Source organism: Erpetoichthys calabaricus, chromosome 18 (assembly GCF_900747795.2).
Source record: "Erpetoichthys calabaricus chromosome 18, fErpCal1.3, whole genome shotgun sequence".
Lineage (NCBI taxonomy): Eukaryota > Metazoa > Chordata > Cladistia > Polypteriformes > Polypteridae > Erpetoichthys > Erpetoichthys calabaricus.
This window is the reverse complement of record NC_041411.2, coordinates 85,630,188-85,644,941: the sequence shown is the minus strand read 5'-3', so window position 1 is coordinate 85,644,941 and position 14,754 is coordinate 85,630,188. Positions and strand designations below refer to the sequence as shown.

Genomic DNA, 14,754 nt, shown 5'->3' with positions numbered 1-14,754 from the left:
GTTCAGGTGCCCCCAAAGTGCCCGAGCCCCAAACTTCTTGGTTTAGTGCTACCACAGATGAGGTGGGCCGTCACCTCTCGGCCCCCGTGGGGTTTGCCGGTGCGTCTGTCAGGTCGACTGGCCGTGTGTGTGTGTGTGTGTGTGTGTGTGTGTGTGTGAGTGAGTGGGCGCTGCTATGCGCCGGGGTCCTGTTCAGGGTCAGGTCGTGCCATCTCAATGTTTCAAGGTCATGGCATCGGACAGTGCCAAGGGGCTGAATGGCACATGGGCCTTGACTGCTGCTGCTCCTCACAGATCGGCTCGCCTTCCTCCTGCACAGGCCTCTACCCAGGCAGGCTGACCCCAAACCCACATGGTGGGCTTCTACCCTGCACAGGCCCGGTATGCGGCTGTGGTCCTCTTTGTGTAACCAGTTTACGACGGGGTCCCTGTCTTCTCTGCCAGGGTCCGCCACCTCTAATCTCTGTTTGCCCAAACTCCTTCAGACCCCCCAGTCTAACCGTCGCCCCCACTTTAGTAAACCGGAGACCTGAAGTGTGCGCCGGACTGCAGGGGGCGCTAGACAGCCTTCTGAGGACCTCCATGCGGACCCCCTCTGACCTCTAACGGCCACTCCAGAAGGTTCAAAAAGACACTTGAGATGATCGTGAGTGGGGGGCCATTTTTGATCTGTGACAGTCGGGAATACTCAGACCCGTGACATTTAATCAAAGCACCCATGTTGCTCTACTCGACCTCGTGAAGGGGGACATTTCTGGTGAGCCCCCCGAGTTGCAGTGGCTTTCGCTGAGGCGGACCTTTGACTTTCTTTGCCTTCTGAAATCCTCGGGATCTTCACTTCAAACATGGAGGACAAGCAATGCCCAGAGAGAGGCCCAGGATTTGAACTGCCTCAGCAGTGTGCCACCCTGGTAAGCTCAGTTGGAGAAACAAAGGGGCACCTTGATGGGCACTGATGGTGGGGAGTGTCCCCCGAGGCTGCCATCATCGCCGCCCGGGCACAACGTGACACAGCCAAGCCAGCGAGGTGTCGACCACAGCGAGGACTTCACTCCACGTTGGCACCAAGGCACTCGTCGGGTACGTGTACACGTGTGCCATGTCCTTAGACTGTGGGGGGGGGGGGGGGGTCTGAGTGCGATGACTTTATTAAATCTCAATATGGTGACTCATTAATTATTAAATGAACGCACTCGTTAAACGCCCTTCATTAATTACGCGGGGCTCTTCACTAAAGCTGCCGGTGATTACGGAGGGTTAATTAGTGCCACACACGCGGCGTGCTGGGGACCCTCACAACAGCCTTCGTCTTTGATGTCACCCTACTGGTCCTTTTCAGGCTCCCAGTGAACAGAATGGACAAGGACAGTCGGTGGCTCTGATCTCTGCCACCCGCCTTAAACCTCGTCACCTCTCCAGCCCACGGGTGGCCCCTCACACCCATGGCATGAATGTACCTGCAATGAGTCCTGGGTTTGTCCGAGTGGCTCTAGATGAAAATGGTAAATGGGGGCACCTGAAATACTGGGGGGTGCATGGGGTGAGAACTTCCCAAGGGCCCATCTCATGCCAGTATGGCCAGCAGGGCAGGTGGGCTTGGCCTGCTGTGGGAGTCGGCATGTCCTCCCTGTGCTAGCCAGTGATGTGCAGCTTGGCTGTAAACTGGGAGAACGGGTGTGGTGGGCTCCTGTGATAGGCTGGTGGGCAACCAGGGCCGTGTCCTGCTGTGTGCCTGTCCCTCGTCTCCCGGAGAGGCTGGCCATGAACGTGGGGTCTCATTTAGTGGAGCTGAAGGAGTTGAACAAGAAGAAGAAGACCCCTTCTGTAATCCAGCAGTTGGAGTTGAGGTCCTGCCGCTGGCACCGAGAGTGGGCTCATCTACCCTGATCCGTCACCACTGGCATAGCCGGTGATTCAATTGTACAAGACTGTGGCTTTCTGTGAAGTGGACCCCCAACTTCACTCACTGATCTAAGGTCCAGGTATGGCTGGCATGGACCCCCTCCTCTTCAACTCCATGTGTGATTAGTGTAAACCATCAAGGGACCCCCCCCCCCTCAATCAGTGATATGTGCAGCAATTATGGTTTGGGGGTGACATCTGCACCGGACCCCCGCCAACGCTGCCCCCTTCTTACGGTTTGTGTGATTCAGACGGGGACTGAGAGCCCCCTGGTGGCCTTTTCTCGGTCACCTCGTTTCCACGGCGGCGCCCCCCTCTGACACACGCAGGCTAATCCCCCTAATCCTCGCCGTCTGTAATTCGCTTCTCTTCTGCCGACTGCACGCCGCCTCCTGTCTTACAAAGCGCCGTTCTGCACTTTCTTCTTGCCGTGTGATTAAAGGATCTGAAAAGCACACATCAGGAGCAAAGTGGACGGATTTGCAGGCGCAGAGGCGCCGGAGACGAGTGACACGGAGAGCCCCGGCACTGCGTTTGGATCAATCGGCACTTGGACCGCGAGAAGCCCGGGGGTCACCGAGTCTGCGACTTGATCGTCGTCTGCCGGCAGCGCTGCGCTCTCATTTGGTGTCATTTACGAATTAAAAAAAAAAACGAACAGATCAGCGAACAACCGGCAAACTAACGGCTGCTGCGCGGCCTCACGTCCTGTCCTGTCCTCGTTCGAATGGACCGTGGCGGCGCGGCGGGAGACGCTCGCTGTAAAGTGGGGATTCAAAAAAAGAAAAGAGAGAGAGAGAGAGAGAGACAGACAGACAGCTCTACCGTGAAATTCAAAATTATTCCGCTTACGGGATGAATTATCGGCTTACACAGTCGAAAACCTGCAAAAGCAGAAACATCCCAGCATAATAATTAAACATCGAAAATAGCAGTCGGCCAAATCTCCAGGCAGGCTGCGCTAATTCGGGACCCGCAGGACTCGCCGCGCCATCAATCTGGAGTGGCCCAGAAGTGTCAGCGCGCCGTCATCTTCTCGGGCCTGCGCTCGCCGCCCGCCCATTGTCTTCTCCTAATCGGGATGTTCTTTCTCTAGAAAAACCGCACGCCGCCTTTATTCTCTCCAAGTCACAGCCGCCAGAATTTCAGCTTAACTCGTTTTAAGCCCCTAAATCTGACAGCAGGTTTTAAGCTTTCGTTTTGGACGAGAACCCCGTGCAGCCACCCGGCACCTCCGCCGCTCCTCGTGAGCGCTCGCTCGAGCGTGTGGTGCGGTGCGGCTGACCCAGAAAGCCGCCTGTCAGGACGCGGCCGTCCGCATTTGTGCTGACATCGCATCGGCAAACCTGCTTAGCGATCAGTCAGTCAGAGGACATGCAAATCGCTGACATCCAAATGCCAGGCTCGTTATGGAGTCCTCAGGCAAGGCGCCAGTCAAACTAATTCAGCCTAATAGGTCCATTTAAAGGGGGGGGGGGGGTTTGGGGGTCTGCACGGAAGGCACACTTGAGCTCGGCCAGTGCAAACAGCGGAGGAGTCCGGTCCTGTCCGGCGGGCCACTGCTTGTCTTTATTGATGAAAGTCTGCTGGTTGCACAAGGGTTAAATCAACCTATTGATTAGATACACGTGAAAACGCTCTGTCTGTCTATTATATAGCGCCTTTCATCAATCTATCTATACCAAACCCTCAGCTCAAAGCCCACTCTGCCTCAGTAGCGCCTCTCAGTTCGTGCCCACACTTAGCAAAACACAAAATGAGAGGAGCTTGGGCATCAGTCAGTCTGACGTCATGATGGCAGCTGACAAATCACGTGTCTCCCTCCACTAGGAGCAAAAACACCAGTCACCCCAGTCGGGACGTCCATCCATGTAAAGCCTCCACTCGGAATGTGGACCCATCTGGCTTGGCAGGGGTGCATCCATCCCATTCTGGGCATCCGTGTACATCACTGCCTTCTATTAAAATCTATCTATCTAATAGCGCTTGTCTATTTAATATATAGTGCCTTTCAATGGAGTGGTGGCCCTCTGGCTAAAGGATCTGTGCTGGTAACTGGATGCATGCCAGTTTGAATCTTGGCAGTGCCAGAAGGAATACTACTCCGCTGGACCCCTGAACAAGGACCTTAACTTGCATTTGCTCCAGGGGTGCTGTACACACAGCTGACTGACCCTGTGCTCGGACTCCAACCTTCTCTTCTGGAGAGTAAGCTGAGGCAGATGTGAAAAATGACAAATTCCTAATGCAAGAAATTCCATATGTCAAGTTAAGTCACTTGTTCCATCCATCCATCCAGCTATGCTACCCATCTAAACCTTTGCCATTCCAACAGATGGTGCAACACAAACATTTGTTCTAATAAAGTGCATGAGTACAATTGCCTGTGATGCACCATCTGTGGAGTGACAGAGACGTAGCAACTGGGCGGGTGGACACACGCACGCACGCACACACACACGCGCACGCACGCACGTCCTTTTATTAAGGTGGATATCTTAAAGACATTCCCATTTTTTCTTTTTGTAAGTACATTGGGCTTCATTCCATGTAAGAAATGATCTGCACAAACAGAATTCTCCGTCTCCTTGTCAGTATGCTTGCCGTCTTGTTAATCTTAATGAGCGAGAGTCCGATGAGTGGGCTACTTGGTCGTCTCTGTCACATCTGAATGGCCGTTTCTTCTTCGTGCAGTAAATGAACGCGTAAACATCCTAAGAAATGCTTGAGCCAAGTCAAATGGAAACTATCATTGAAACGTGGGGGCCGAGCCTCACGCGGTGGGCTTCATAATCGGCTGGATCATTATTTTCTTCGCCTTCGCGGCTCCCAATTAGCGCGCACGGCGGCCTCTCTGGCCCGGACGCTCTGGTTGCGAATCTCCGGGTTCGCCGGCCACGCGGCCCTTTGATTTCCGTGGACTAACCAGATGTGGAGAGTCGAGAGGACGGCCGTCGCCTGCCGATTGTGCGTTCGTTTCCATAAATAACTCGTCTAATGAGGCCTTTTCTTTCTTTCTTTCCCTCCGTTGCTATTTAGGTGATCGGTCTGACCGGAGCAGCGGCGAACGTGCAGGGAGCTGGCAGTAAATATTTGTGTGTCTTACATGTTCTCGTCGACCCTCCTGTTTTGTACGTTTTCCATTCCTGACCCGCCGAGCTTGGCGTTAATTTTGTGCGTCGTATTGAAATTTTAGCGCCTGCCCGCCGAATTCTACTTTTGTGTCTAACGGAATTCACGCGAGTTCTTGGACTCTGCCGCCAACTGCTAACGGCCAGTCGACGCCAATGACTTCTGTGACGGTCTGTTTAACAGCAACGACAACCTTGGCACTCGTTCAGTTCGGACACTCGACTTTGTTTGGAACACTAAGGGACAACACTGAAAACGGGATACGTGGGGACAAAGTGACCGGAGTGCCACAAACCTCGGCTGTCGTCCTGCGCTCTCGGCACCGTTTGGGTGATGAAGACTGGCAGGAGGCACCTGCTGGACTGTCAAATGGCTCTGCAGCTGCAGTTAGGATAAGAGACCAGCAGATGGACATGGGGCCATCCTGAGGAGTTCAACTCTTCATCGCTAAACCAAACAGCGAAAAATGCAAAAGTTGGAGCATCGGATCTGAAATGTGCAGTCTTGGAGAAGCAGGATCCTCTTTAGTCAACTTTTAACATTTAAAGCCTGATCTCTATTTTGAGGCCTAGGCAGGCAGAAAGCCTCCCATTTGCTTACACAGGCAGGCAGCCTGAACATGAGCCTTGTTTGGGCAGCCCAGCAGGGAGTGTGGCCTGCTTTTTGGAGGCCTTGTACCTTATTGCCATTGCTGTGTGTGTGAAAAGCCAAACAGATGTGACATTTATGCTTTTCTTGAACTTTTGAAATACCTTAATGTTCACTTAGTGTTCTATAGTGCCTTTACTCACTCACTCTATCATATAGTGCCTTTCACATCTATCTATCTATCTATCCATCCTATTGGTGGTCTTGCTCATATCCCCTGTCATTTGCACCTTTCCGATGTATCAGTAATGGCAGAGAGCTCAGTGGTCACATTGTGGCAAACAAGACAAGAGCTCACCTTGAAGAACTGGGAATCCTGAAAAGAACCGGAGCAGGACATGATGCCACCGAGACGCAGCAGAAGAAGAGTGGTCCAGAACATGCCAAGGAGCCCCCCATGAGCCTGCCTGTAAATATCAGTACTGAGTGGAGACTTGGATTTGTTGCTTTTATTCAAAGACCCCGATACCCACCCTACCATGATGCCATCCTGCTGGCAATCACCACAGTACTCGTCATTTTGGGAAAGTGTCACCACGTGGGGGTGCTGAGGTGGCAATGCTGGGGACAGGACATCTGTCTGCGAGATCTGTGCGTAAGCCCCCAAAATAATAGGAAGGACAAATTAGATACAGTAGATGATTGTTGACAGCAGGCCACTTCTTTGTCTGAAAGCCCCCAATGTCTTCACAGAGGCGGCACGTTAGAAGGACCACCGAAGAGCGAGTGGACCCTGAGCTAATGGGGTGGCTAACTGAGACGATGCAGTGCCCCCCCCCCCTTACTTGAGGCTCGCCGCTGGCATGCGGATGTCGTCTCCGTTGTGCTCGTCAAGTCCTGGCTGCAGGCGGGCAGCGTAACAAGTGTGAGGGGCTGTGTGCCCACGTTCTCAGGGCGGCTCGCTGCAGACGAGGCTATTTGGCACATTTTGTGTTCTGTCACGTCCACAAAGGCAGCCTTTCTTTACGGTCCTCCCCTTGTTATTGGGGGTCTCGTTCCTGCCCCTGCCGAGGATTAAGTGGGCCTAGAAAGCTGAATGACATGCTGTAGACAGACAGGTAGAGGAGATTCACTGTAGTACAGTCGGCAGGATCAGCGAAGTACACAGACAGACGATGTGAAAGGCACCATATGAGAGACAGACCGAGACAAAAGGGCGTGACACACACACACACAGACCCCCTCGCTGAGCGAATCTCAAGTCCTAAGCACCCGACGGTTTGGGGTTTGCTCTGAAGTTTCTTAGGCACCTGGTGTGTGCTCTTTACCTACACGTCGACGCCGGTGACACCACAGCGCCCTGCTGAGCCCACCTCGTGGGGGACCACCCGCAAGACACGTGGAGCAGAACAAAGGCAGCGGATAGGAAATCAAAAATAAAGAATGACACACGCAGTCAAAATAAACGAACAACAGGGGCATAAAACCTGAGTGGGACCCCCGGACCAAAGTCAGCACCTTCAGCAACGCGTCGGGCTTGTGGTGTCACAAAAGTCCCACATGTCCATCAGTGGCTTGATGCAGCAATCTCTGTGACAAACTGAAGCGGAGACACAAGGGACAGCATGGCCTTTACATGACAGGCGTCCGCCGATAATAAAACGGACGCAGCTGACATTTCTCTCCTCGCGCAAAAAAACAGCCTGACTGGCAGTGGGCCGCGGCGACTGCACGGGGGTCTGTGGGAGATGTGCCAAGGGTGACAGGCAGGCGGACTGGTCCTCATTTTTACATTTATTATTATTTTATTACCCCATTATTGATTTCTCTCGAGGTCTCGGCTCGGTTTCTTAGTCACAGGAGGCTCTACAGTGCAGTTTGACTTGGCAGCGTTTACCTTCTGCCCGCTTTGCTAATCTCGTCTTATTGTGTACTGCCCACGTGGAGCCAATCGGATTGTATTTTATTTGATCCAAACCAGGAGACGAGGAGGAGGGCGAGTCAGTAGTGCCAGTCCCAGTCTGTTAATCGAAGTGAAATGGGACTGGCACCGCTGACTGGATGGTGAAACCTCGACAGGTGGGGGACGCTGATGGGCACTGCCATCCTGACACGACACACAGCAGCTGGCAGCACATTGACAGAAACAAGATGAAACTCACCGTGACTGTGACCACCCGACAGCTCCATACATTCTCAACGGACCCCCAGGGCTGCAGGTTTTGACCCCAGAACTTCACACCGGGTGCTTTGCGTCTCCTTCATTTCTGAGCTGACCGTTCCTGACAGTTTGCTTGCTTCCTATTGGTCCTGCCTCCAGCGAGTCTGTTCTGATTGGCCAGGGCAGAATTGGGCCCAATGGAAGTTGGTGCAAGTGCAGCCTGGTGACTGGCGTGCGCCTTTGACTGCTTCCTGCCAGGACAGACAGTGCCCGTCTTGTATGTTTGACGAGTGTACTCAGGGGGCGCTGCTGAGCACAGTTTAGGGGGCCGGGTGACCGTCATGGAGGCCGACACGCACACACGTGAGGAAGTCATTTATTAGTGGCATGTGGCTTTACCTTCTGCATTAACGCTGCCTTCTCTTCTGCGTGCCACCCGCTATTCCATTGGAGCACAAGGGCGTGCCAGGCACACAGTGGCACTCATTTACTGAACGAGGACAATAACAGACCAATATGACAACAGGACTACTGCCTTCTCTTCTGCGTGCCACCCGCTATTCCATTGGAGCACAAGGGCGTGCCAGGCACACAGTGGCACTCATTTACTGAACGAGGACAATAACAGACCAATATGATAACAGGACTACTGGCAGGGCTCGTTCAAAGTTCACAGCCCCCACAGCTGCCATTTTGTGCTGTGCCAGCCCTGCCAGGCCCACAGACGCTTTGCTAGCAGCGATGTGACACTTGCTCATATTTTTAGTACAGAGAGTGTGAGTTTCATCACCGCTCTGGAGGAACAATGCGCACTTGGGAGGTGGCAGTGGGGGTTTGTGGAGGTCTGTGATAGTCGGACCCTCTTAGCAGGAAGTGACGCCCGCCTGTCCTCCACTAAATAGAGCCTGGCATTTATTTATTTACATGAGGCACGCCGCTGTAAGCCCTCTAGATGACTGGGTGCCTTCTTTTATTCTTGTTCTAAAGGACCCTGGACCCCCAGGGGTCTCTTTTCTCCAGGACAGCACAGTCATCTGGCCTTTCAAATGCCAAGCCACATGGTGGTGCAGAGTCTAGCAAGTCCTGCCAGTCTCTTGGTGGGCTTTTCCACCTCGTATTCAGGTTTGGCCCCCCACATGCCAAGTGTGTGCCACGCTGACCTGTGGGAGGAACAACATTTGATTTACAGGACCGTGCGGTGGGCACAGCTGCCTGGACCCCTGCTGTCTGCGAGGGGTTTGTAGCGCCGGGTGCTGCCACAATCGGCTCAGGCAGCAGCTGACTCACAGGACGGCCCGGTGGTGCAGCGCTTAGTGCAGACGTCTCACAGTTGGGCATCCTGGGCTTGAGCCTTGCCACGCGTGTCAGGTGTGGACGTTCTCAGCCCACAAGCCCCCAGACGTGTGATGAAGGTTACTTGACAACTCGGTCCTCAGTGTGTGTGTCTGGGGGGTGGACTGGCGTCCCACCCACTCTTGGCCCCTGCCCTTTGCCCAGTGCGGCTCCAGATGTGTGTTTGATGGGTTTAATGTTGGGGAGGTTTCAGCTTTTGGTCATGGTAGTCAGTGGGGCAGAGTTGGCGTGTTCTCCTTAGATAGGACTGATAAGAAGGCTGCGTGGCACAGCGGGTAGGGCTTTGGTGTTTGGGCCTCCACCCCACAGCTGACACCACGAGGCCATCAGCACGTCACTTCGCCTGCCTAAGAAATGTGCATCTCAGGCAGCGTGCCCCGGGTACAGGTGCCAGCCAAATCAACAGACAGACAGACAGTTGGCCGCAGTGTGAGGCTGTGGTTTCGACTTCAATCACTTTGTGCTTTTTGTGACACAAACACGACGAGCGAAGGTCTTTGAAAGTGACAGCCTGGTGGCACTGTAGCCGCAGAGCTTTTTCAAGGTGACAGTACATTGTCCTCAGTTGGCACCCGTCCCGGGGTCACGCTGCATTCTGAAGGCCCTCACTTGGGGGTCCTGGCCGGGGCTGCAGTCTCCAGCGATCTTTCATTTACGGTTAGTGGACTGCAGGGCTCCGCGGGTGCTGCCTGGCATTGGGCGCCAATTCCAAAGACTTTGGAGTGGACTTGGTGGAAGCCCCTCCCTCCTTCATTTCTGATTCATCTGCCGAGTGGCGACTCTCCAGAGGGCATCGGCTTCGGGCTCTCGTTCTTTTCTTACCATCCACGCGTTGTGTTGTGCAGTGAAGAGGAGCCTCGCCGTCTACGCAGATTCATCACAGCTGTCGCAGAAGTGACTGCCACTCCAACACTGTTGGACGGCCACTGTAGCATCAGGTGCTGCGGGCACCCAGGAGGGGCTCACTCGTACTCGCCATCCTCTACGTGGCTGTCCAGGCCCCTCGGTGCCCAGTTTGGTGTCGTCTTCTTCACAGTCACTTGGGCACATTAAGACGACCCCTGCTGGATGCCACCTCTGACTTGCCTCGAGTGGCCCACTGACAGTCCCGTGGCGTTTTCAGCAAAGCTGTGCCTTTTGTTTCTGGGCCCTCATCTTGATGCCCACCCACCTTTCTCTCTTTTTGAGGGCTCTGCTCCTCCATGCCAGGGGTTGGCACTGCGGCCTCTTCACTTGGGCGATGGCTGCACAGAACAGCACTGACGCTCAAACTCTCAGTAACACATCAAGTGTTTGGTCTTGTAAAAGTGGGATGCCCGCTCTGACTGGGCTCCGACTGTGCCAGCTGACCAGGCCTCCCATTTTTCTTTCTAACGTTTGCATGCCGGTCTGAATGACTGGGGGTTGGCACGTGTGCCCGTGCTGTCAATGAAATCCCCCCGTTTACTTTTCTCACCAGTGTGAAGACCCCCTATGCAGGGCCCGGGGTGGCTCGGTCCATATGCCAGTGTCCAGTTAGCACATTGAATCGCAGGGCCCACCTCTGTGACGCAAGTCGTCAGGCCCTGGCACGCTGCGATGCCACTGTTGCTGCTGGCAAAGCTCTGCCAGTTTCTCTTTGGCGCACGCGCTTCATTCAGGCATGAATGGGAATGTGGCTTGTGACAGCCCGGGGACTCGGAGCGGATCTTTAAAGGCAGAGCGGGAAGCGAGCAAATGAGGACTGCAATCCCATCATGTAAAATCGAGGAAGAGGACGAGAGGGACGCCCACCGCCAGTGGCCAAGCTGCCCGTTTACGTCGTCCAGAAGAGAAAAGGAGAAGCAGAATCAATAAAACACGGAGGGCACGGGGCAGGGGGGACGACGCAAGAAAGAATCAAATCAGTTTGAGTGAGTAATGAAAGTGTGGCGGAGAAGACCTCGAATTAATTATCTCGTGAATATCGCCGGCTTCCGAGCCAAGAGGGGATCGTCTGATTAAATGAAACGCAAACGTCTAAGCAGAATCACGGCGGATATTTGAACGTGAATTATGTTAAACAATCTGAGCAAATTGAATACGAAATCAAGAGGGAGGCACGTCTGCTGTCCCACCAGGAGGTGGCGCCCCAAAGAAACTCGACCCCTGGCAGAGAGGGGTCCTGATAAGGGGGGGGGAACCACTGCATATCTAAACTCCGCAGCCCAAAGGTCAATGGCCGGGACCAACTCTTCATCAGGCTCGGCGGGCAGAAGATGATGTGCAGTGGGGGCTCTGAGGCCGAGGGTCCTACACCGCTGGGCCTTTGTCCTACAGTACAATGGTGACCCTGCACCAAAAGACCATGTCCCCTCAGGGGTTAACAGACCGAGTTGGTGTGAAGGATTTAAAAGCGAGTTGGACGCTTAAGGGGAGCTCCTCCTGGAGGGGATGTAATGGGCAGTGAGTGACCAGGACAGACTGACCACTGCCTGGCACGGCGTCCATTAAAGGAGGACAGAAAGTCACAAGCAACACTGGGGACGAGGAGGGCAGTGATGATGACGGGACTCTGTGAGATGTGCCCAAAGCTGTAGGCCTCTTATTATATGGTGGGGTGTGCAGTGCCACCCTGCGATGAGTGGTCTTAACGGTGGCACCGGCCCTGGGTGTCTGTCTATTCAGTTCTCTCTTTCTTTCTTTCGTTCATTAAACTTTACCCGGGCGACTCCCCAGTCATCAACACTTCAGAACTTTCCAGAGCTTTAGTTCCTAAAGAGGCGGAGTGCCAGGCTGCACACACACACGGACGCCTTCACGTCGGTTCGTCTTCGTACACTCGCACCCCGGATGGCAAAGCGGACGTCTGCACTCACATTAAGAACACAAAACTTGAGTTTCCCAAAGACACAAAACGCCCGTCCTGTGATCCCGGAGACTTGGCTCAGGTGCACGTGACGGGACGGATCAGGAGGGGCCGCAGAGCCCCTTACAGCCTTCACAAGTCTGGGTCACCCAATGGTCACTTTGACTGAAGAAACTTCTGGAAGGACTCCCCCGAGCAGGGTGGACGCTCACCGGGAGTTTGTGACAAGGCGGCCCCCCTGGCCCCAATTCTCAGTGTCTGTCTGGAGGAAGCCAAGCTGCGCTCATCACCAGTGCAAGACCACTCTAACAGTAAAGCATGGCGGAGGTGGCAGTGTCACGGTCGAGCATGCTGGACTGGCAGACTATGGGCAGAGCCTGCGGCCAGTCGGGGGCTGTCATCGGCTCCAAGCCCCTCGTCGGTGAGCTGCGCTTCATCACTTTCTAGATTTGTGTCCTGTGAAGTCGAGCTGCCGACCGTCTTCTTCTTTTCACGTCCCCTCGACTCGCTCAGTTGCTTGAACATCTTAAAGCGCCCAGATGGCTGGAGGGGCTCACCACTCAAAGTGACCCCTTATCACAGCGCGCAGGTAGCCAGCCGGCCGCATCAAAAAGCTCAGAGCCGCCTTTGAATCTTATGCCACTCGATGATGTGAGGCTCGTTCTTCATCCTGGCCACATCTCGTCACCATCAGATAAGCTGAGCTGGCCGCACACTCCACTGAACTGGCGACGCTCATCGGCTCCGCTCCTCCTCCCACTGTTACAACTCTGACCTGCTCCATAGTCATCATCAGCACCATCTTCTGGGAAGACCGCCGGGGGGGCCAATCCGTGGACCTCACTAAACCAGCGAGCCCACCCTTACTGGGAAGTCCTTGTCTGTGGGGACCAACTGCAGGCCCCGGTACCCCCATCAACGGTCTGCTGGTGCCAGGCAGACACACACGTTCGTCCACTTAGTGTGTGTGTGTGCCACTGGGGTCATCTAAGGACGTCACAGTTCTGTCACTGCTCTCCGAATTTTTGATTTCAGGTGTGCAGTCGGGAATACAAACCCCCATCACTGCACCATCCATCTGAGGACCTCATCCAGCAGCAGGCGTGATCAGACAGGACACAAACCCACCGAGTGCCCATCGACGTAACGCACACATCTTCTGGAGTGCCAGGCACGTGGGCAGAGGGCTGAAGAACAGGATGCCAACCTCCACCAATAAGATGAAGGGCTAGGACACAGGCAGCCTTCAAAGTGTCACGTGTGCCAGCCAGCGGGCACATCGAGCTCCTCATGGGATGGGCCGATTTCATTGAGCCTCACCTGAGCCGCCTGACCTTCTCAGATATATTAACGTCTTTGTTTCCGACACGGACTTCTCTTAGAAACGACGGCTGATGGCATGCAATGCCTACCAGGTGCTCGGCTCCTGAACCGTTAACCTTCATAACTGGTCCGGGGTCCCGGTGATGGAGCGGCGCCATTTGGCTGGCCGTTTATTTTAAGGCTGCAACTTCAACGTGGCACTGTGTTTTTTTTAATTGACACCCCTAGGATTTCAATTGCATTATTACTATAAAAAGCTTTGCCAGCACCATTCTCATTGTTAATTAATCTATGGAGTATTTAAATTAATTTTCTGTGTCAGATTATTATGCATAATTGCTTGTAGTGAAACCTGTAGGCCTTCAAAATACATCATCAGCTCTCGGAAATTCCCTGCAATTGAACTGCTCGCCGTGCGCCGGAGACGTTCAGAAAGCGTAATTGAATAATTGAGCTTTGGGGGAGGGGGGGGGACGGGGGCAGTGACTCCGCCACACCCCCAGAAGCCCCGCCCCTTCCTGGCATTCCGGTAGAAGTTCACATTTGGGTAAACAGCACCCGCCTGCCCGGCCTCAGAACGGACGGAAGAGCAAAAAAAGAAAACGAACAAACAGCGGCACCGAAACGCAGACGAGAAGCAGAAGGGCGGCCACAGGTCCACAGGCCGGAGGAAGACGCTCATCACACTCACGACCTTCGACCTCACAGCCACTCCCCGAGAGACGGGACAGTGACAAATCACCACCTTTAATTACAATTAAAATGAGACACGATCACGACGCGTCCTTTAAATGGGGTGCCACCACGGGCACCGTTTGATGTAATGTGACAGACAAACCATCACCCAACTGCACTGCTCCGTACTCAGCGCCACACCCCTAGTTAACACGTCACATGGCGTTTTGCGCGTGTCCCCCGGGTGCTGAGTTTCGTGGATTGTCACCTGGATACCAGTCTGTGACGAGAGGGGTCTCTGTGCCAACACATTCTCTGGCCTCGACTGCAGTATGGAGGAACGTATAACAGAAGACGGGTCAGCGCATTTCCTCTTGAGTGCAGAATGGGGGCAACTCAGGCGTGTGGACCCCCCGGATGCCTACAGCCTCTGATCTTCATGGGTGAGCTTCCCATTTACTGTTGTGATTAACGGTCAGAGCTCCAAGCGGACCACCAGGACCCTACCAGGCTGTGCTAATGCTAGTGGCCTCCATAACGAGAGAGCCCCCAGTAACCTGACAAGTCGCCGGTAGTCGCTGTCATGCAGGCTCACCCCAGGCAGCCTGACCCCACAGGTGTTCTTAGGCCTCTAAACTCCAAATAAGGGAGCACGGAGAGCCAGAAAACAACAATCTGTGCAGAAAAAATAAATCAGGAGCAGAAGACGAAACAAAAGGGCAGCAGCGAAAACCCGCACACTCAAAACAACGTGCAGTCGCTCCGAGTCTAAACAACAGCAGCAAGCAGAGCC

General features: G+C 54.1%; 1 protein-coding gene across 4 annotated transcripts in view; it reads right to left on the bottom strand.

The window, feature by feature from the left end:
- LOC114668901 (contactin-4-like) overlaps window positions 1–14,754 on the bottom strand; it is a 453,222-nt gene that overhangs the window by 112,567 nt on the left and 325,901 nt on the right. The window lies entirely within an intron of this gene.